The sequence below is a fragment of the Eleginops maclovinus genome, chromosome 4, assembly GCF_036324505.1.
Source record: "Eleginops maclovinus isolate JMC-PN-2008 ecotype Puerto Natales chromosome 4, JC_Emac_rtc_rv5, whole genome shotgun sequence".
NCBI classification, from domain to species: domain Eukaryota; kingdom Metazoa; phylum Chordata; class Actinopteri; order Perciformes; family Eleginopidae; genus Eleginops; species Eleginops maclovinus.
Genome location: NC_086352.1, coordinates 1,808,814 through 1,830,856, shown reverse-complemented (window position 1 = coordinate 1,830,856; position 22,043 = coordinate 1,808,814). Strand labels below are relative to the sequence as shown.

The window sequence follows — 22,043 nt, the reverse complement described above, 5'->3', positions numbered from 1 at the left end:
GTGTGTGTGTGTGTGTGTGTGTGTGTGTGTGTGTGTGTGTGTGTGTGTGTGTGTGTGTGTGTGTGTGTGTGTGTGTGTGTGTGTGTGTGTGTGAATGTGTGTATTGATGTAACATCGTCATTTGAGCAGCGGGGATGAAATTATCGAGCTCTGACTTGATGTGTGTTTCTGTTTTTGAATTGAATTCAAAATGATCTGTCACAACTCTGTGTGTGTGTGTGTGTGTGTGTGTGTGTGTGTGTGTGTGTGTGTGTGTGTGTGTGTGTCATATTGTATAAGCAGTGAGGTTTGATAGGAACAGCTGCACACTAAATAGAAATGGATTTTTTCTTGATGTACTTTATAAAGTCAACCTCAGTGAACCTGAAGTGACTCTGCAGAATAATCTGTGTGACTGTGTGTGTGTGTGTGTGTGTGTGTGTGTGTGTGTGTGTGTGTGTGTGTGTGTGTGTGTGTGTGTGTGTGTGTGTGTGTGTGTGTGTGTGTGTGTGTGTGTGTGTGTGTGACTGTGCAATGTTAAGACGGCCAGATGTGCAGATGTAAGACGTCAAAGATGTCTCCATGTTTCCCTCTCGGATTAGAGTCACATGACAGCTCCGTGTTCTTCTATAAAAACATGTCAGATGTCCGAAGCATGACAGAGCATAACGCATGCATGCCTGCACAGATGTGAAGGGAAGCGTGCTCATAGTTTCCGTGATCGTCCTGCAGATGTAATTCCAACAACAAACACACTTCCCTCCTTTGGTCATGCATAGCTCCTGCAGCTGTGTGCAGAGGAGACTGTGTGTAGCAGTGTGTGATTATCTGAACGTACAGGAGTTCTGGATCGATGCTGTCAGCAGGTTTGAAAGCTCAGAGGTGCTGGGAGATGTGTGTGTAAGGAGTAAGAAGCACGTGTCAGAAAAAGTAAGAAAGTCCGTCCCAGCATCATGCTGGTTTACAAAGAACCAACGAACAGTCGTCACCGACAGAAGCCCTCAACCTGTTTTGAGCTGGGTATATTTTTTACAGCGTGTAAAAGTTAATGTGGAATATGGAAGAATACTGAATTACTTGCCAGACACCTCATTGCAGATTCCTCATCTGTTTAGGCAATAAAATGCACTTGGTCAGGTTCAGAAAAAGACTATGTTGGGGTACAAGGACGGAGGGAAGTGATGTGTCTGAAGCGCAGGAGCTAGGCTATAAATAAGTCACGGGAGCTTCTGGATTCAGGGACTTAGTTGCTCCCTACGCTTCGTCCTGGTTTACTGATATGGAAGTGCAGCAGGTCAGTGTGTAGCCTTACTGTTTGAGGCTGTGAGTAGAGGCGGTTTGCTCCAGGTGCTCAGGTTGCATCTTCGGCACAGAGCAAGATGTTCAACAACTATTTCAGCATCTAAATAATACTTTTTACGGCACACCAAAGACAACTCAAAAACCTACATCCCAGATGGATCAGATCTCATGTCTTTGCTGGTTTCTCTGACCCTCACACCCAATGATCTTTCTCTGGACACAACCCCTGGGGGTTTACAGCTGAATCTGAACCACAGGGGTCCGGCTGCTGTACAGTCATTGCTACATGCTATCAGTGCTTAGCTTTACAGAGGTCACCTGATCGTCCACATGACGGACAGGTGTTAGAGACACTTTGCAACCTTAAGCATCTTTTAGTTTCAAATAAAAACAAACACAAACATCGACTCTTGTGTCCAGCAGCAGCAATCAGGTGCCTCTTCCTGGGCGTGAAAGTTGCGTGAAGTACAGAAGTTAAGTAACAAATAAATGAACGTTGACTTTTGGTTTCACACAAACATCGATCTCCTGGGTGGAGCCGTTTTTCAGACACCTCCATCCAACGAGAACTACTTAAACACCTGTCGATTATCTGGGATTTATACAAGATATAGTGCCCTACTTTTTGGAGGTTTACTGTAAGTACTAACTGTGGATACAAAGCACAACGCACAATCATTGGTAGAGTTCACCAGAGTGTCCTGCGGACGTCTGAGCTAAAGCTTGTTCTGCTATTCCCCTGAAAAATGCCCTACCTTTGTTGACAGTGGTTGTTAGCCCACGGGAGCTTACTGTGTGTTTGGCGTAGTGGCAGATTGAGGTTGTGTTTGCATGCCTTTGTTCTGCCTCATCTGTTTAGGCAATAAGAAGCACTTTGTGAGGTTCAGAAAAAGATTATTGTTGGGGTAAAAGGAAGAATGAAAGTGCTGTGTCTGAAACACAGGAGTCTATAAATAAGTCACGGGTAGCTTCTGGATTCCACGTCCTGGTCTGCATCGTGGAGGTGGTTTACCCATAAGTAAGTGCAGCAGGTGAGTGTGTAGCCTCACTGTTTGAGGGTGTAAGTAGAGGCAGTATGCTCGAGGTGCTCATGACATCATCAAATCTTCAGCGCAGTGCAAAAACTGAGTGACTTCAGCCGTATCAAAGACTCTCAGACGTAGTTTTTTGCAGACTGAGACCAGATGCTGTATCGCTCTGTCCCGCCACAAAGAGGATGCATCCTTTTTGCTGCCATAGTTGTCCCCTTAGGAGGCTGACATATTCATAGTGTCTGAGAGGCAACATCACCTGGTTGGGTTCAGGAAGAGGTCCTGGTTTGGGTTATTGAAAGTGCTGCTTCTTATGTACAGATGTTAGGTTACAAATGATGTGAGGTATGTACCCTTGCAGACCATTTACATGCACTAAAACTTTTAGAACTACAGGAGGAGCACCACAGACTCTCAGGTGTGTGTTCCTGCTGCTGTGACACTTCAGGCAAACATGAGAGACACCGCAGAGACAGATCCTCCGCTTGGCACGGGCTGCAGAGTCACACCCACACACACACACTGTTGACAGTTACTCAAGGATCCAGGAACACATCGGGGGGGTTGGTGTTTATCAAACATTTCTCACTAGACAACATATCATCCCGTCATCCTGTCAGAGTCTGTGTGACACATGGAGAGAGTTCCTGCTGTCCTCCGGAAACACATACCTCTCACAGCTCTTCTACACACACTCATTTACAGCCTCTGCATCGCTCACGGTCCAATACCAATATCTATCACACACACACACACACACACACACACTGCAGCACACACACACACACACACACACACACACACACACACACACACACACACACACACACACACACACACACACACACACACACACACACACACAACTCTTATCTCCAACTTAACCAGGGATGGAGTTTCCACGTTATTACATTGTGAGGCTGCAAATCAAACTGGATCCAAATCTCCTTTATGCAAAGGACGTAAAAAGAACATTTTTATTCCGGGGTTTATTCTCCTGTAATGACCTCACAAAGCTCCTATCATACATCCCCCCAGCCCTGCATGTGTCCCCCTGTCAGTATCTGCAGGTCACGTGTGTGTTCTTGGGTTTATGAAAAGCGATATATAAATATAAGCAACTATTATTATGAGAAATGTGATTACCTCAGAGGCTCCGGGCTGCAGGCGGGCCAGCAGCAGCAGCAGCAGCAGCAGGAGGACCCAGGACTTCATGCTTCCGCCCAGCCTGAGGAGCCGCAAGCGACCGGCTGGGCATTGAGCTCCGCGGTGTCCAATCCCCGGTGCACCGAGCTGCGTCCCGGCGGGAGGCACCGGCCGCTTCTCCTCTTAAATATCCTCCAGAAACGCCTGTGAGCTGCGTGTGTGTCCGTGTGTGTGTCCGTGTGTGTGTGTGTGTGTGTGTGTGTGTGTGTGTGTGTGTGTGTGTGTGTGTGTGTGTGTGTGTTCACCGTGACTCACGCACAGGCTAGACGTCTGGCTGTCTCCATTATTTAGAAAACTCTCTAAAGGGGAGACGTCAGGGGTGAGAGGGGGACAGGTGCGTAATGCGTGCGATACAGCCACGCGTCTCCTCTCGTATCAGCCAAATTAACCCGATTCCAAAAATGTCTCCAAACGTGCGATTTTAAAAACAACTACTCGCGTGCCAAAGTGCTCGATGTATCCCCTTTCCAGTCCAGCTGATTAAATCACCAGTTCCCGCTTCAGAATGACAGAGAATTGTAACCATAATGCATCATTCTCCTCGTGAGGGAAACGTCTCCAAAAGGTCCGTGCGTAAAAGTTCCTCCGCGCGTAAATCTCTGGACGCTCCGCAGCAGCGAGTCTCCTCACTGAAGAGAGAGAGAGAGAGAGTGTCTGATTTAAGTGAGTGTGTGTGTGTGTGTGTGTGTGTGTGTGTGTGTGTGTGTGTGTGTGTGTGTGTGTGTGTGTGTGTGTCAGATGGGTAGCTCCTCCCTGTGTTTGAGTGAGTGAGTGAGTGAGTGAGTGAGTGAGTGAGTGAGTGAGTGAGTGAGTGAGTGAGTGTGTGAGTGTGTGAGTGTGTGAGTGTGTGAGTGAGTGAGTGAGTGAGTGAGTGTGTGAGTGTGTATGTGTGTGTTTGGGTCAGGGTGTTCTTGCCTCTCGCTCCTCTCCTCTCTGCTTGTGTCTCCAGCGGAGAGCAGCTTTTTCTAACAAGTTTTTTCCTCCACTGAAGTTTCAAACATCAAGTCAGAACAATAAGATAATCATACCGGAAACTGGATGATTTCCTTTCAAAGTAAGAGCATCGAGAGAAAATGTGCATTACATTTCAAAGAAAAATAACTCTTTAGGATTTATTGCATTATTATTATTATCATTATCATAGACAGAATGGGAGGATGAAACCCTCTTTATTGTCACATACACACAGACAGCAGAGCACACAATTGGTTCTCTGCATTTAACCCATCCTAGTACTGGGAGCAGTGGGCAGCTATTGTGCAGCGCCCGGGGAGCAATGGGGAGGGGGGATTGGAGGTGTCCGGTGCCTTGCTCAAGGGCACCACAGCAGGGCCTAGGAGGTGAACTGGGACCTCTCCAAGTAGCAGTCCACTTTCCATATTTCAAGTCTGTTCGGGGACTTGAACCGGCGACCCTATGATTCCCAGTCTAAGCCCCTACTGACTGAGCCACTGCTGGACATCATCATCATCATTATTATTATTATGTTTATTGAATCATATATTTTACTTTTATGTTAAGTTTATACAATTATCAGAGCAATAATTACCCAATTCAGATTTAATTTCAAGTGCTTTGAACAGAAATGTTGAAATCTCTGAATGACTATTATTTTATTACTGAGAAAAATCTCTGATTTTTGGTTTAAAATGAATAAATGTGATGAAAGTTTCGGCCCTAAATGAGAGAAATTAGCTAATTATTCCAGATAACATCATTTCAAAAAGTCCAAATTAAGATAGTATTATCGGAATCAAAGGTGGAGATAAAAATATAAAGTTAAAACATTTCTTCCTTTGGGCTGAAAGTGAATACACCTTTTATTTTGGAAATCCTCACCGGAAGTGTTCGCGGTGTGTGCTGTTACTGCTGCAGAAAACTCCTTATGAGGAGCAGAGACCTCCTCACCTCTGGAGCCTTCAGACTGCAAGAGAACCCTATCGTGAATCATGTTGGTTAAAGGAACTCGTTACTGGTTTGTTTCCAGTGTGTTGTTCCCTCAGTGATCAGCTGTCAACATATGTCAGGAAGTGAGGTCATGATTTTTCTACATTTGGACCAAGTTTTAAAGTATGAGGAGGTCATGAATGCACTGAAATGACCAGAAACAGATCATTTTGAGTCTCTTTTTGATTTGTTTTGTGTCTCCTGTGTGTTTTTAGTGGTCTTTCAGTTCTGATGTTAATTTTCTGTCTTTCGTTTGTTTTGTGTGTTTTTGAGGTGGTTTTGCAGCTCTTTGAGTTTCTCTTGTAGTTGTATTTGAGGATTGCAGTAATAGAAGTCTCCTGGTGTTTGTTGTGTCTTTTTCATCGTCATACGTGTACCTCTGTACCTGGTAACCCTCTTTGTGTTTTACTCAGTTTTTTCTTTCTTTCCGCTCACTGTGAGTCCCTTGAGTTGAGTCTCCTTAAATGACATTTAACGGTTTAAATCCAGAGGGTTTGTACTGTTCAGTAATCCATGAATTTATGAGTCTCTAACTCAAGGTATGATATCTGAGTCCTCGGCCGTGCCTCCTCTACGAGACAGTCAGTTATGTCACGCGTGTTGCGTGTCGGAGTGAAAGCAGCATTTGGATTGCAAAGTTTGTGAAAGATGTTTGGAACAGAGGACGGAGATGTGCCGGATGATAACTCGGATACACTTTGAATATTTAAAAACACAGACGGTATTTTTAGATTGCTAGGCAGTCTTGTTGTTTTGTTTCAACACAAAGATGTTTATCCGTAAACAAAACAGGACATGGAAATCATATTCCTGAAGGCGGAACATTAATGTGTACAGCATTCTAAATGAAGCAGAACATCATTTAGCAAAAATAGAAAAAGTAAGGTGTGAAGAAATAATAATGAAAGGTGTGTGTGTGTGTGTGTGTGTGTGTGTGTGTGTGTGTGTGTGTGTGTGTGTGTGTGTGTGTGTGTGTGTGTGTGTGTGTGTGTGTGTGTGTGTGTGTGTGTGTGTGTGTGTGTGTCGTAAAGATGTTTCTGTGTCGCAGAGATCACAGAGCCGAGAGTTTCCAGGGATTCATTTCAGGGTCACGGCCAGAGGAGCCGGGGTCACACACGTACACACACACACACACACGTACACACACACACATACACACACACACACACACACACACACACACACACACACACACACACACACACACACACACACACCAAATAAACGCTGAGCTTTTATGTTCTTGCACAGTGCATCCTTCAGTGAGTGACAGGATGAAGAGCGACCCCTCATCTGTGTGTGTGTGTGTGTGTGTGTGTGTGTGTGTGTGTGTGTGTGTGTGTGTGTGTGTGTGTGTGTTGGAAGGTGTCAGGTTTAGAGAGTTGCTCGCTGCTCTCCTCGATGTGCAACACAGTATTCCCAGTACGAGAGGAAGGAGATGTACTGTACACAGGTGTGTGTGTGTGTGTGTGTGTGTGTGTGTGTGTGTGTGTGTGTGTGTGTGTGTGTGTGTGTGTGTGTGTTTGTGTGTGTGTGTGTGTGTGTGTGTGTGTGTGTTGGAAGGTGTCAGGTTTAGAGAGTTGCTCGCTGCTCTCCTCGATGTGCAACACAGTATTCCCAGTACGAGAGGAAGGAGATGTACTGTACACAGGTGTGTGTGTGTGTGTGTGTGTGTGTGTGTGTGTGTGTGTGTGTGTGTGTGTGTGTGTGTGTGTGTGTGTGTGTGTGTGTGTGTGTTTGACACCTGCTTTCATTTATTTTGTTGTTTTAATTTATTGTATTTGCACAAACTGATTTGCTGGTCGGCTCTGCTGTGATTGGTAAACCACTTAGAGATGTCCCGCCCCTTAGCCCATCACATACAATGTGTCGGAGCGCTAACCAAAAGGAGCATGAGTGTTACATAGTGATGTCACCATGTAACAGCAGTAAACAAAGGAGTCCGATGGAGGCTAAGTAGAGGTTATAAATGATTCCCGCGGCAGGCCTCAGTTTTGAATCTGTTTACTTTAATATGACCCTTTACTTATTTCTGCTTTGAGGATTTTATTTACATATTTGCTGTTAAATATTTGTACGTACAATTAGCACATTTTCACTTGACCTTCTCAACGATAACACATATTATTTATGTATTCATTTTTAGGGAGGAACTTTTTAAATCTATTTTTATATATTTTTAAAGGAGCAAGTTTTGAAAGTATTTCTACTTTATTTATTATAAAGTAGAAATACTTTATTTATTATAAAGTGTTTCTACTTTATAATAAATAAAGTAGAAACACTTTATAATAAATAAAGTGTTTCTACTTTATAATAAATAAAGTAGAAACACTTTATAATAAATAAAGTAGAAACACTTTATTTATTATAAAGTAGAAACACTTTATAATAAATAAAGTGTTTCTACTTTATTTATTATAAAGGTTCTGATGTATTTTATTGAGCTGTAAAATAAACCGTATTTCTCCCCGGGATAAACAGACCTCTGAACGGATGCTATCTGGCCTTAAGTGGACATTGAGTGTGTGTTGAGATGGAAAATAGCTGCCTGAGTTAGATATGCAAACAGAAGCCCTCCTGAGGTTCAGAGAGCAGACGGGATCAGGAGGAGCTCTTATATCGGGTTAGTTTCTCTGCTTCCTTTGAAGGTGGAGTATTTCTCATCTTCCTCACTTATTTGTTTCGGTCTCCTCTCCTCTGTAAACCCCATGTGTGTGAGAGTGTTAATTAACTTCCTGTCCTACATCCTGATCTAATTACTGGAGTGAGTTTCTCTCCTCCAGCTGCAGGAAGTTCAAACTCCGGTCAGCGTCTATTTCCTGCGTCAGGATCTCCGCGTATCAGATCTGCGGTGGAGATTATAAACCCACAGGATCCATATCAGAGGAGCTTTGATTCTCAGCTCTGTTGCTTTTGGCTTTCTCTCCTCGTCTGCCTGGACCTGAAGGGCCTGAGGACATCAGAGGACCAATCACATTCCTCCGTTTGTCTTTATTTAAGGCTTTAAACAGTTCCTGACTTAACCCCTGTTGTGTTCCTAGTATCACGGCCCCCACAGTTATAAAACGTATCGTATAAATGATCACCGAATCTAAGTGAAGCCTTTGAAGCCTTTGACTTAAGTCCGACTTATTACCACGAGCTTTACTCATAAACACAAAAGCAGACCTTATTTCTAATCGACCACAGATGCTATAAATGTGAATAAAATGTAGTATAGAAGCAAGCATGATATTTTTCAGACCATTAGATACCTTTGAAAACCCCTTTGGAAATAACTCAAAGGACCATCAACATCTGAGCCGCAGACCAGAGGGTTTTTACGCTTACTTGGGATATTACCACTCAGAAATGTTAATAAAAAGAATAGAGGATATAAATACTAACAAAGCATCGCTGAAATCATGACTGGTAGTTTTGCAAAGTTGTGGTTGGTGAGGTACATTTTCAGAACTCCTTAATCGTAACTTATCAGTGCAAGTAATCATTAGAATAAACCCAGTTCAAATAAAAAAACGATATTTGAAAATAATAATGGATGCAACAACACTTCGCTAGGTGCACCACAGGTTTGATGTTTGCTGTCTCCATTGAAGATGGCATTCACACACTTCAGCAGAAAGGAATGGGAATCACTTAATAATACTAATACGTTTCATTTGAAGGCGCCTTTCTCTGCACTCAAAGACACCGTGCAGGATACACACAAGGACAATCAAAGGAATAGACAATGTGAGTAAAAAGTCAATAGAGGGTGACGGAGGAATTGGCATCAAGTGGAATAAGCAGGTTTGAACAGATGTGTTTTGAGCTGTGTTTTGAAATGGGGGAAAGAGTCCATGTTTCTGAGTTGGGGTGGGAATGAGTTCCAGAGACGGGGAGCAGAGTGGCTGAATGCTCTGCGGAGGGGACAGACAGGTGTATGGAGGAAGAGGATCTGAGGGACCGGGAACATGGAGGAGGTCGGACAGATATGGGGGGGCGAGGCTGGTGTTAAGGAAAAGATGAGTGTGGGGTTGACAGATCTGGGAAAGTGGTGTTAATTCAGTATCAATGAATCAACCAAAGTCTCCTTACAGCCCAATGTCACACCTCACTGTTGTCTCATGGTTTCACCCTCTGCCCTTGGACCCTCACACCGGACAAAGAACCCCCTGTTAGTGAAGGACTCGATGAATACATTCTGGTTCCACACGGGACTCAAACTCCGGAGGAAAGTCCCGCGTTTAACTTTAAGCTACGCCCCCCCCCGCCCCCCGATCCTCCTCGGTACAGGTGCTTTGCTTTTCCCTTTTCAACTCAATGTCAAACACGTACTCATTGATTTGGTGAGCTCGATTCAAACTGCATCTCTTCGGAGATTAACAGTCGCACGTTTTTTCAAGAAGCCCATTGGTAGCATTATCGGTGCACCCGTGCTGGGGGAGTCTGTCTGCAGACCCCAATGTTTTATGTTAGAAATGTATAGCAGGGGTCCCCATTATGTTATAACCTCAACTGTGGACAATGTATTTCCAAATAAATGAACAATCTGTCCAATCCATATGATCCAGAGTCCCCTAAATCGTCAAAACCGACCCAAATCTTTACAAATGTGGACATTTTCTGGTTAAAGCGGTCAGTTTTTATCCTGAAAATGTCAGAATTGGACTCAATAACCTTCAAAACTAATCAGAATCGTCCAAGAATGTTTAACTAGTGTCTGCATGAGCAATAATGCTAATTGTGCAACATACCAAGATCAGCATCCGGCAGTTTCTATGTGCTGGGGACCCCTGCTATACATTTTCTATCATAAGACTTTGGGGTCTCCACATGTCCTGGTTCACTCAGCTGGCATCTAGACTACTTCTTGGACTTTTCCGGGGTCTCATCTCTACCCGTCGCCCCGTCAGTCCTTCGGTCGGACAGCTCCACAGACAGCAGGGACATTCAGACGGATGTGTTGACCTCATTCATTCAGAGCGTTACAGGACTCCACACATCCATCACTGACAGTCACACTGATGAAACTCCTTCCCCATTACCAGCTGCAGAACACACAGACACCCCGCCTCACACAACGGGGCTGGGAGACACAGACAGGGAAGTGTCCGCAGTGAGAGGGGAGTACATGCACGGAGGAATCTGATGCAACGAGGAGCTGTGCAGACTTGCAGCTGTCGTCAGTGAGGAGGTTCATCATCGCAGCAGCAAAGACTGGTTTACGGAAACAAGACATCAATAATTACACATTTATTAATCCTTTATCCCGTTGATTTATGTCACAGTTATGTAAGCAGGAGCTGGAGTGAAGTGAGATCAGGGAGGTTTGCAAAGATGGCACCAGGGAGAGGGTCTCTGATTGGCCCATTGATCCAACATTAATCAGGGTTTCTCAGTTTGTGCTTCGAGCATCTGATCCTTTAGAAAGTGAAGCATTCACTGCAGTGTGCCTCAAAGTATATCTTTACATCAGCCATCCACCCTCAGACCGTCGGAAAACCTTGCTATCAAAGAGATTAGAAAGGTAAAGTCAACCAAAAAATGAAATTCTACGTTTAAAATGTTAATAATCCACGAAACCACGTCCAGCTCAGTCAGTAGGGGCTTGGACTGGGAATCGTAGGGTCGCCGGTTCAAGTCCCCGAACAGACTTGAAATATGGAAAGTGGACTGCTACTTGAAGAGGTCCCAGTTCACCTCCTAGGCCCTGCTGTGGTGCCCTTGAGCAAGGCACCGGACACCTCCAATCCCCCCTCCCCATTGCTCCCCATTGCTGCAGAATAGCTGCCCACTGCTCCTAGTACTAGGATGGGTTAAATGCAGAGGACCAATTTCACTGTGTGTGCTCTGCTGTGTGCATGTGTGTGACAATACAGAGGGTTTCATCCTCCGATTCTGTCTAAGAGGTGAAAAGTATATGTGGAGGGGAGGGGGAGGTGTGTGTGACCAAAAGTTACAGTTTTGATTTAGATTTTGATCTCAGAAGTGGGAGATTTTCCACCAAAAAGAAAACGAGAACTTCTAAACAATAGAAAAGCTTTGGATGCGTGTCGAACACTCAGAAAATTGGGGAACTTAAATATAACAGCGGTACTTTTGTGAATGCTCTTGTAACTGTGCCCTTCCTGTTGCCTTCAGGTCAAATTTGTTGCGTTCCCAAATGTTTTTAGGTTTTTGGAAAAGGTTTATTTTTCTGTTAGTAAAATACCAAGTGTGCTCTCTGTGTTTCCAGGAGAAATGATCAGGATCACTTTCATTAGGTTTTATTCAAAGCTATAGTATCTGAGGTCAGCCGGGGTGAACTTTTAATAAAATATCTCAACATGTTTTCCTTTTTTAACTCAGAAATTAATGTCCATACATTGAAGAGTAAAACTTGTGGTGGAGAAAAGTTTCTGTAACGGTGTAACTTAGATTTCTGTGATTGTATACGTGCTTTATAAATACTCAAACTCGGAGGATACAACATGATGGGAGACAACCCCAGCTGACTTTTGTGCAATCACCAAAGCCGTGTGGATTTCGACGTGAATTATTAGATCCTTACATCGGACCCTAAAGGTTGGCCGAACTCGTCCTGTCCTGTTGGCAAGTCAGCTAACCTTCGGACCACCATAACACATCCTTATGTTAATGCTGTGTGTGTGTGTGTGTGTGTGTGTGTGTGTGTGTGTGTGTGTGTGTGTGTGTGTGTGTGTGTGTGTGTGTGTGTGTGTGTGTGCGTGCGTGTGTGTGTGTGTGTTATGAGCTCTTCCTGAATGAATACAGGCGTTCCTCTCCTCCGGGTTTCACACTCTGCTGAGGCCGCGGTCGTGCCCCAGCTGCTCATTGTGCTCTTTGTATATTTAGCTGCTGCGTTCCACTTCCTCCGCTGTTGACGCTGGGAAAACACACAACAATACGGCCGTGATTCCCCCCCACCCCAAGCCTCCCCTCTTCCTCCCTCCCTGACTCAATGCCCCCTCATTCGCTCTCCATCAGAGCTCGTTGAGAGAGAAACTGAGGAGTGATTCACAGATCGCACTCGGGTTTTGAGTAATGGGTGAAGTACAAAATGAACACGGAAAATAAGGCTGGAAAATCTAAATTAAGACCCTGGGACGGAAATGAGTCCAGATATTAAAAGTAGCATGCTTGTGTATGTGTGTGTGTCCTGTTTCTTGGCCCTTGGGTGGAAAACAGGAAGTGATGCAGCAGACGTGTTTTCCTCAGTACTGCACAGCAGCGTGAGGAGGGCGATATTTGATATAGCGCCGTACAGTAGCATGACTCCCAACACTGAACACATGACAGCTGCGTGCGTAGTGACACGTATCCGCCATTCAGAGAGTACTGGTACCCACAACAGCTGACCCAGCATGAGGAGGGTGATGCTGTGTCTGGATTCACACACTCCTGTACTAACGATTTGAAAGCTAACTATGGGTCAAAAGCACGATGATGGTGCTCTCATAACGGTCAAGAGGTCCAGTGATAAATGCTGGCCGTCTGTTTAATAAACATACCCTCTGTACTGGTGTGTGTGGGGTTAATGGTGCAGTCTGTAAACTATGCTAACGATACAGTGGTTATGCTGCTATTCCGACATTGACGTCTAATTGTCGGAGTAGTGGCACTTCACTTTTTATTCAAACACCCCCACATGGTCGTTGGGTCTGCATAGCTCATCTTCAGTGGAAGCATTCGGAGCGGTAGTTGACACTGTCAGACACACAGGCCCTCCTCCTCCCTCATGGACGCTTCTGATAGTCCTCCCGAATCCACCGCCACTGCTCCTCCAAGTCTCTCCATCGTCATCCCGTCAGCTCCGGTCTACAGCTCCGCAGAATTGGGAGCAGCCTCGATGGCTTGCATAGCTTTAACTGTCTTTGAGCGACTCCCTTGCAGATCGGATGCAGGGCGATCAGACAACAACGAGATTGAGTGCCAATCAGTCAGTGCATCCATTACAACAACAGGCTGTATTATATTAAACTAAATAAACTGAGTATGTTCAAAAAGTATATGTTAACAAGACACACAAACAGAAATGAACGGAAGACGATGCCCCGACGCGCCTGGGTACACTGTCAGAATGGCGGTACTAACATTGTGTCGTTATAGGGCATGTCGGAATAGGGGCATGTCGGAATAGGGGCATGTCGGAATAGAGGGAATAGGGGCATGTCGGAATAGGGGCATGTCGGAATAGAGGGAATAGGGGCATGTCGGAATAGGGGCATGTCGGAATAGGGGCATGTCGGAATAGGGGTTGCACCCCCGATACAATTGCTAGCAGCAGTGAGTCTAGCTTCATGAGAGCGAGCAGGACGGTGTCTCTGTTCAATAAACGCAGCACTAAACTGGTGTCAAAAAGAAGCCCCCGTTTATATTCTGGAGTTAATTGAGGAGTCTGCCCTTAAGCACCGGACAACCCCCCCACTCTCGGGGCGCTGTGCGATAGCTGCCCACTGCTCCCAGAACTAGGATGGAGAGTTTGAATTTCCCTGTGTGTGTGTGTGTGTGTGTGTGTGTGTGTGTGTGTGTGTGTGTGTGTGTGTGTGTGTGTGTGTGTGTGTGTGTGTGTGCACTGGTTAAGCACTGTTTTCTGCATGGATCTCTTTAGAGGCAGTGTTTAAAACTTCATCCACAGCTCATGTCATGTGACTCAGCATGTTGAGCCTTGAGTTCTGACTCATCCCTTCACCCCTCCCTTCAGAGCATCTGACTGCAGATCAAGAGGTCCCCAGTTCAAATCTGGGTGCCCCCTGCGAGACATTTCTTTTTTAAAACCCTATTTTGGTATTCAGGAAGTGACTGCTTTGATATCCACGTTCAAACATGACTGCTGAACCGGGGCCTCCAGCTCTATAGAATCAACACAAGCAGATCCGAATACAAAGCACAGAGCATAGAGATCCTGCTAAAACACACACACACACACACACACACACACACACACACACACACACACACACACACACACACACACACACACACACACACACACACACACACACACACACACACACACACACACACACACACTGCAGACGAGGCGATGAACTAAGCTGTGCATTCATAAACTCCCTATTTGTTAGCAGGGGAGTAATTTTACTGATCAGCAAAGCATCAGCTGAGTGTTCACCGTACGGCTGATGTCTTTTTTATGATCAAAAGCTGAAAAGAAGCTGAAAGAAGTCCTTTATTTGCACACCTGCTGCGGTGGAATAAAGTATAATGCGATATGAATCAATGCTAACCACTTGTTCTTGCATACACACACCTTTGAAGGTCACATTAGCTCTGAGCGGCTGCAAGAACTACACACATATTCATGTAGAACTAAAGCTCCACGCCCGGAGATGGGATTCGAACCGAGGACCTCTTGATCTGCAATCCAATGCTCTAGCGCTCAGACGAACCCCCCAACAGAGGACTCACTGTCCTCACAAGACATCCAATGCACACTGAAACGTGTTTGCCGTTGCATCATCTGTCGAGAAAACCACCGGCCAGGAGGCTTCAGAACTCCCCGGCGTTTTCACACAAGAGGAATAAGAAACACTGAGAATGTGTGTGTGTGTGTGTGTGTGTATGTGTGTGTGTGTGTGTGTTTGTTTGAGGTGCAGAGACGTTTGACCTCTGACCCGCTTTAGTGTCTCATAACGGCTGACATGAAAGAGGGACGATGACCCCACACACACATTAAGCAAGGCGGCAACTCCCACCAGCGCAAACACGTGGAAGAAGAGCTGAGAAAAACAAGGGAGTTCACCACGACAAATTGAACGCCTCAGCTGGAGTCAGGTTCAGAGTGAAGAAGACTCAGGAAGAAATGCTGAGGGGTGTGCTGGCTCAGACGGAGTGGGAGTGAGGGTCCGGGGTTAATGAGGTCGCTGTTGTTTCAGAGGGCGACTCCTGCTGCTCCACGTTCATTATATAAAAGCTCCTCTGCAACCTTTTCAATGCTTTCTTCCTCACCTTCAAATCCTCTCCTCTCTTGCTTTCCTCACACACACACACACACACACACACACACACACACACACACACACACACACACACACACACACACACACACACACACACACACACATACACACACACACACACACACACACACACACACACACACACACTTTGATCCACAGGGTGGTTTTCTTCAATCAGTGGGAATCTCCCCTCGTACTGCTGTGTCCCCTTCCTCCACCTCACAAAATAAAACTTCTTCTTCTTCTTCTTCTTCTTCTTCTTCTTCTTCTTCTTCTTCTTCTTCTTCTTCTTCTTCTTCTTCTTCCTCCTCCTCCTCCTCCTCCAAGTCCTCTGAAGCTGATGGTTGCCCTTTGGGGTTGGAGGCCTTCAACACTCCTCCTCCTCCTCCTCCTCCTCCACCTCACTCACTCAATCCTCCCGTTGTTCCTGTGATCCGTCCACGGCCACAAAGCGTCTTCCATAGGTCTCCATAAGGTCTCGGTGTCAGACATCAAACAGTGTTCACTGAGAGCGTGAAGGAGGAGGAAGACGTCTGAAGGAGGTCCCTTGCTTTCTCGTTCATCTTTCAAGTCACATATTATGAAGTGGAAAAGGGAAGGAGGAAGCATTGACTGAGACTTTGGATTGGATCGATGTCAGACAGGCTTGAGTGTTCTAGGTTTTAGAAAAATTGGTCCAAATTCTATAGTGGCCTGCAGGTCCAAACCTCTTCCATCAGGAGGAACGTAACGCAGCTTCAGAGAGGATGCAGATATAGAAACTCAAATCAGAACTCCTACAGAAACATCTGCAGCATCTAGAGAACATTCAGCAGAGGAAAAATGAGCAGTTTACTAAAAGCTGCAGAAACCAAACGCTGCAAGAAGCTCCAACACAACGGAGACCAGGGGACACTAAAGAGAGACGCACACAGCTGGAGACCAGGGGACACCAAAGAGAGACGCACACAGCTGGAGACCAGGGGACACTAAAGAGAGACGCACACAGCTGGAGACCAGAGGACACTAAAGAGAGACGCACACAGCTGGAGACCAGGGGACACTAAAGAGAGACGCACACAGCTGGAGACCAGGGGACACTAAAGAGAGACGCACACAGCTGGAGACCAGGGGACACTAAAGACAGACGCACACAGCTGGAGACCAGGGGACACTAAAGAGAGACGCACACAGCTGGAGACCAGGGGACACTAAAGAGAGACGCATACAGCTGGAGACCAGGGGACACTAAAGAGAGATGCACACAGCTGGAGACCAGGGGACACTAAAGAGAGACGCACACAGCTGGAGACCAGGGGACACTAAAGAGAGACACACACAGCTGGAGACCAAGGGACACTAAAGAGAGACGCACACAGCTGGAGACCAGGGGACACTAAAGAGAGACGCACAAAGCTGGAGACCAGGGGACACTAAAGAGAGACGCACACAGCTGGAGACCAGGGGACACTAAAGAGAGACGCACACAGCTGGAGACATGGGGACACTAAAGAGAGACGCACACAGCTGGAGACCAGGGGACACTAAAGAGAGACGCACACAGCTGGAGACCAGGGGACACTAAAGAGAGACGCACACAGCTGGAGACCAGGGGACACTAAAGAGAGACGCACACAGCTGGAGACCAGGGGACACTAAAGAGAGACGCACACAGCTGGAGACCAGGGGACACTAAAGAGAGACGCACACAGCTGGAGACCAGGGGACACTAAAGAGAGACGCACACAGCTGGACAGCTGTATACTGTAAAGACGGGGCGGATTTCATCACCTACAGTTAGCAGTTCTAAGTCCCGGAAGTAATTTGGCTTCGGATCCTATTAACCCAAATGTTGAACAATTTCCACTTTTCTGTAATGAATGGTGTTTGAACATTCACTGGGAACTTATAACAGGGTGATGGAGTTCCTCTGACTGGGCTATGGGGGGTACCTTACACCCCAGAACTGCTCTAGATCAACATCAGGGTGAGGTGAGGCGGTTGTGGTTGGAGGGACTGTTGGATAACTGAAATGTCACAGGTGCAATCCCTGCAAATGAAACGAGGAGCTGAAGTGAAGAAGACACTGCTTCTGTCATATTCTCCACAGAAACCCGGTTTGAAACGAAGCAGAATGCACACTCAGAGATCTGTAATTCCTGCACCTGTGTATCCGCTGAGCGTCTCCGCTGTGAGGCGACCGCAGCTCTTTCCAGCAGCCTATATTTTCCCGACGGCAAACAGACGGAAACGGACCCCGGTTTTTAATTTTGGAACAAAGCATCATGAGTGTCCCAGAAAAAAAACACAAGCTGGTGTGAAGGAGGAACACTCACACTGTAGGAGTGTGAGAAGCACCTACACACACAGACACACACACACACTGGGAGCAACGCCACTTCCCCAAAACCGCCATCTGGGGAAGTTCTGGTGGTTTTCTGAGTAAATTTGCACAGTTGTGGTTTGTACATCGACGCTAAGAAAAGTGTGAGGAGCAGAGTAAGTGCGTCAGTAGGGAGGATTATAACATCTCACAAATGTGTGTGTGTGTGTGTGTGTGTGTGTGTGTGTGTGTGTGTGTGTGTGTGTGTGTGTGTGTGTGTGTGTGTGTGTGTGTGTGTGTGTGTGTGTGACCCCGGAAAGGCAGGGTCATTGTCTGAAGGGAGTGCTGATGGTTTGTGTCGCCACAGATCTATCAGCTGACAAGTGGTTTTGATCCGACCCTCGAATGACTCTATGAGACGCATCTCACGTTCGCTCTTTAGATCAGATTCCATTTATTTTCAAAATAAAGGTCGGTGTTGCCGTGCTCGTTCCGTGAGGATTCCTCCAAGGAAGGTTAACGATGTTTTGTTTCCTGTGAAGTTGATGAAGTTCAGCCGACAAAATAAGTACTAGGTTTAGAAAAAGCATGTTGAGAAATTGCAGAGAAAACTGTCTGTTTTGTGCAGCTGGCTTCGGTTAAGTAACAGAGTCAAAGTAGGGTTGAATAGGTCAGCGTTAAATGGTGGTTTTACTTTGGACACAAACCTTCATACCGCTTGTATTCGGGACACTTCCACAGTAGGTTTACCAATGAAAAGACCTTCATCGTTGTGACATTAGTACGTGAGTAGAGAGATGTTATCAATGTTCACAGGACAAGAACAGCCGTCTGTCTTTACGTTTAGTCTTAAGCGTCTTTCATACCGGGGACGCTCGGGACATCAGCACAAAGAACTGCACACTTTGAGAGACTTCTGTTTGCACAAGAGAACAATCTGGAGGGCTGGTTACTCCTCTGGGTGGATTCCTGGTGCAGTTTGAAGCTTGGACACGTCTGATATTAGTGATAATTGAACAGAGAAAAGTAAAGCAATGGTTGTTCCAGCAGAACAGTTTTGTCAGTTCATGCATGTATTAGCTACTTATTTGTACAAAGTGACGCCCAGACGTTCAACCCATCCCTCCTCAACGTCCGTTCCTCTGAGTGTTGAAGACTGACACGGATTGATTTACTTTGGGGTTCATTAAAAGCCCGGCCTGTCTCATAAAGACACTCAGTTGGGCCTCAGTGGCTGAAGAGAGGCCCTGCCAGGTGGTGGTGAGTGGCGTAGCATTTTAGCGTTAGCATTGAGCTCGGTCCTGATGCATTTTCAAATATCACCCGAAGAGTTTCTGACTCTGACGAGAGAGAAAGTGTCTTATCGTTCCTGGAAAGAAAAGAGGATGAAACTAACTGGGTCAGAACTGAAAGGGGGGGGGGGGGTTAATGAAAGATTTAAGATTTAAGAGGCGGGGGGGAGGAAGGAAAAAGAGAGAGAGCGAAGCTAAAGGAGAAATGACTGCCAGGGTAAAGTATTTCTGGAATGCACCTTCACTTAAAGTTTAACCAGGCAAAACACACACACACACACACACACACACACACACACACACACACACACACACACACACACACACACACACACACACACACACACACACAGTGACAACCTAACCCATTTCTAGCGTCCGTGATAAGGTAATGGTGGCGTCGGGTTTCCTCTCTCTCCGCACTAACACTATCTGATTCAGGGGACTTCCTCCTGCCTTCACTCTTTGATATTAATACCTCTGAGTGTGTGTGTGTGTAGTCGTGCCAGAAACCATATACACCTTATAAATGTCACTCCAGAAGTGTGTGTGACTGGGTGTGAGTGTGAGAGTCTGTGTCTATGACTGCATTTCCGTCTGTCCTCTGCTACTTCACGCACAATTTATTTGACATTTTGTACTCTACCTTAGGTATACAGTATATATATAATGTAATGATTGACGTGTTTTTACAGGCGTGCTATAAGCGTTGAAGGAGGACCCTTACTCTACTTTTGCTGTTTCATGATCCCCTTTTAACACATGCTTTGCAACCCTGAAATGATGTAGACATTACCAGGACGAGCTGTATGTGAAATTCAAATTTCCAAATCATTCGGCCCAGATATTAAACAGACTCGACTGCCTGGATTGATCAAGTTTATGTTTGCATACACATTAGGGGAGGCTGTGGCTCAGTGGTAGTGCGCTGATCTTTGGGTCACTGGTTCCCTCCCCACTGCAGGCAGCATGTAGTTGTCGTTCAAACGGGCCTAACGTTGGCCAGGTTTACAGACACACAGTGTCAAGTTACCCCTCAAAATTCCTGCCCCACAGGTGAAGCGTCAGGATGCTTTTATTGTGAAATGCTACAGGCATGACATTTCCTGTCACCAAATTAGCATAGCAATTAGCAATACAGGTAGCACTACCCTATAAACCCTTTTGTATTCAGATCAACACTCGAGCACATGAACTACAGCTCATCACATTATTAATAACCAACTCAACAAAGCGCTTCTAACGTTTCTGGCGTGACGACTAACTAAATGACCGCGCAGTAACGAGCTGTAACGAGCCGTAACACGCTGCAACGAGCAGCAGTAACGATCAGTAAATAGCAGCAGTAACGATCAGTAAATAGCAGCAGTAACGGTCAGTAAATAGCAGCAGTAACGATCAGTAAATAGCAGCAGTAACGGTCAGTAAATAGCAGCAGTAACGGTCAGTAAATAGCAGCAGTAACGGTCAGTAAATAGCAGCAGTAACGATCAGTAAATAGCAGCAGTAACGGTCAGTAAATAGCAGCAGTAACGGTCAGTAAATAGCAGCAGTAACGGTCAGTAAATAGCAGCAGTAACGGTCAGTAAATAGCAGCAGTAACGATCAGTAAATAGCAGCAGTAACGAGCAGTAAATAGCAGCTGTAACGATCAGTAAATAGCAGCAGTAACGATCAGTAAATAGCAGCAGTAACGATCAGTAAATAGCAGCAGTAACGGTCAGTAAATAGCAGCAGTAACGGTCAGTAAATAGCAGCAGTAACGATCAGTAAATAGCAGCTGTAACGATCAGTAAATAGCAGCAGTAACGATCAGTAAATAGCAGCAGTAACGATCAGTAATAGCAGCTGTAACGATCAGTAAATAGCAGCTGTAACGATCAGTAAATAGCAGCAGTAACGGTCAGTAAATAGCAGCTGTAACGATCAGTAAATAGCAGCAGTAACGATCAGTAAATAGCAGCAGTAACGATCAGTAAATAGCAGCTGTAACGATCAGTAAATAGCAGCAGTAACGATCAGTAAATAGCAGCAGTAACGGTCAGTAAATAGCAGCAGTAACGGTCAGTAAATAGCAGCTGTAACGATCAGTAAATAGCAGCAGTAACGGTCAGTAAATAGCAGCAGTAACGAGCAGCAGTAACGGTCAGTAAATAGCAGCAGTAACGGTCAGTAAATAGCAGCAGTAACGATCAGTAAATAGCAGCTGTAACGAGCAGCAGTAACGGTCAGTAAATAGCAGCTGTAACGATCATTAAATAGCAGCAGTAACGGTCAGTAAATAGCAGCAGTAACGGTCAGTAAATAGCAGCAGTAACGGTCAGTAAATAGCAGCAGTAACGGTCAGTAAATAGCAGCAGTAACGAGCAGCAGTAACGGTCAGTAAATAGCAGCAGTAACGATCAGTAAATAGCAGCAGTAACGGTCAGTAAATAGCAGCAGTAACGAGCAGTAAATAGCAGCAGTAACGGTCAGTAAATAGCAGCAGTAACGATCAGTAAATAGCAGCAGTAACGGTCAGTAAATAGCAGCAGTAACGAGCAGTAAATAGCAGCAGTAACGAGCAGTAAATAGCAGCAGTAACGGTCAGTAAATAGCAGCAGTAACGGTCAGTAAATAGCAGCAGTAACGAGCAGCAGTAACGGTCAGTAAATAGCAGCAGTAACGATCAGTAAATAGCAGCAGTAAATAGCAGCAGTAACGGTCAGTAAATAGCAGCAGTAAATAGCAGCAGTAACGATCAGTAAATAGCAGCAGTAAATAGCAGCAGTAAATAGCAGCAGTAACGATCAGTAAATAGCAGCAGTAACGATCAGTAAATAGCAGCAGTAACGATCAGTAAATAGCAGCAGTAACGGTCAGTAAATAGCAGCAGTAACGGTCAGTAGATAGCAGCAGTAACAATCAGTAAATAGCAGCTGTAACGATCAGTAAATAGCAGCAGTAACGGTCAGTAAATAGCAGCAGTAACGGTCAGTAAATAGCAGCAGTAACGGTCAGTAAATAGCAGCAGTAACGATCA

The 22,043-nt window shown here is 45.5% G+C and overlaps 1 long non-coding RNA gene across 1 annotated transcript in view; it reads right to left on the bottom strand.

Annotated features, from left to right (window-relative positions):
- LOC134862804 (uncharacterized) overlaps positions 1-4,288 on the bottom strand; it is a 148,424-nt gene extending 144,136 nt beyond the window's left edge. Inside the window, exon 1 of the long non-coding RNA XR_010165553.1 lies at positions 3,459-4,288. This is a non-coding gene — a long non-coding RNA (uncharacterized LOC134862804). The remainder of the gene's footprint in view (positions 1-3,458) is intronic.
- Positions 4,289-22,043: the final 17,755 nt, after the last annotated feature.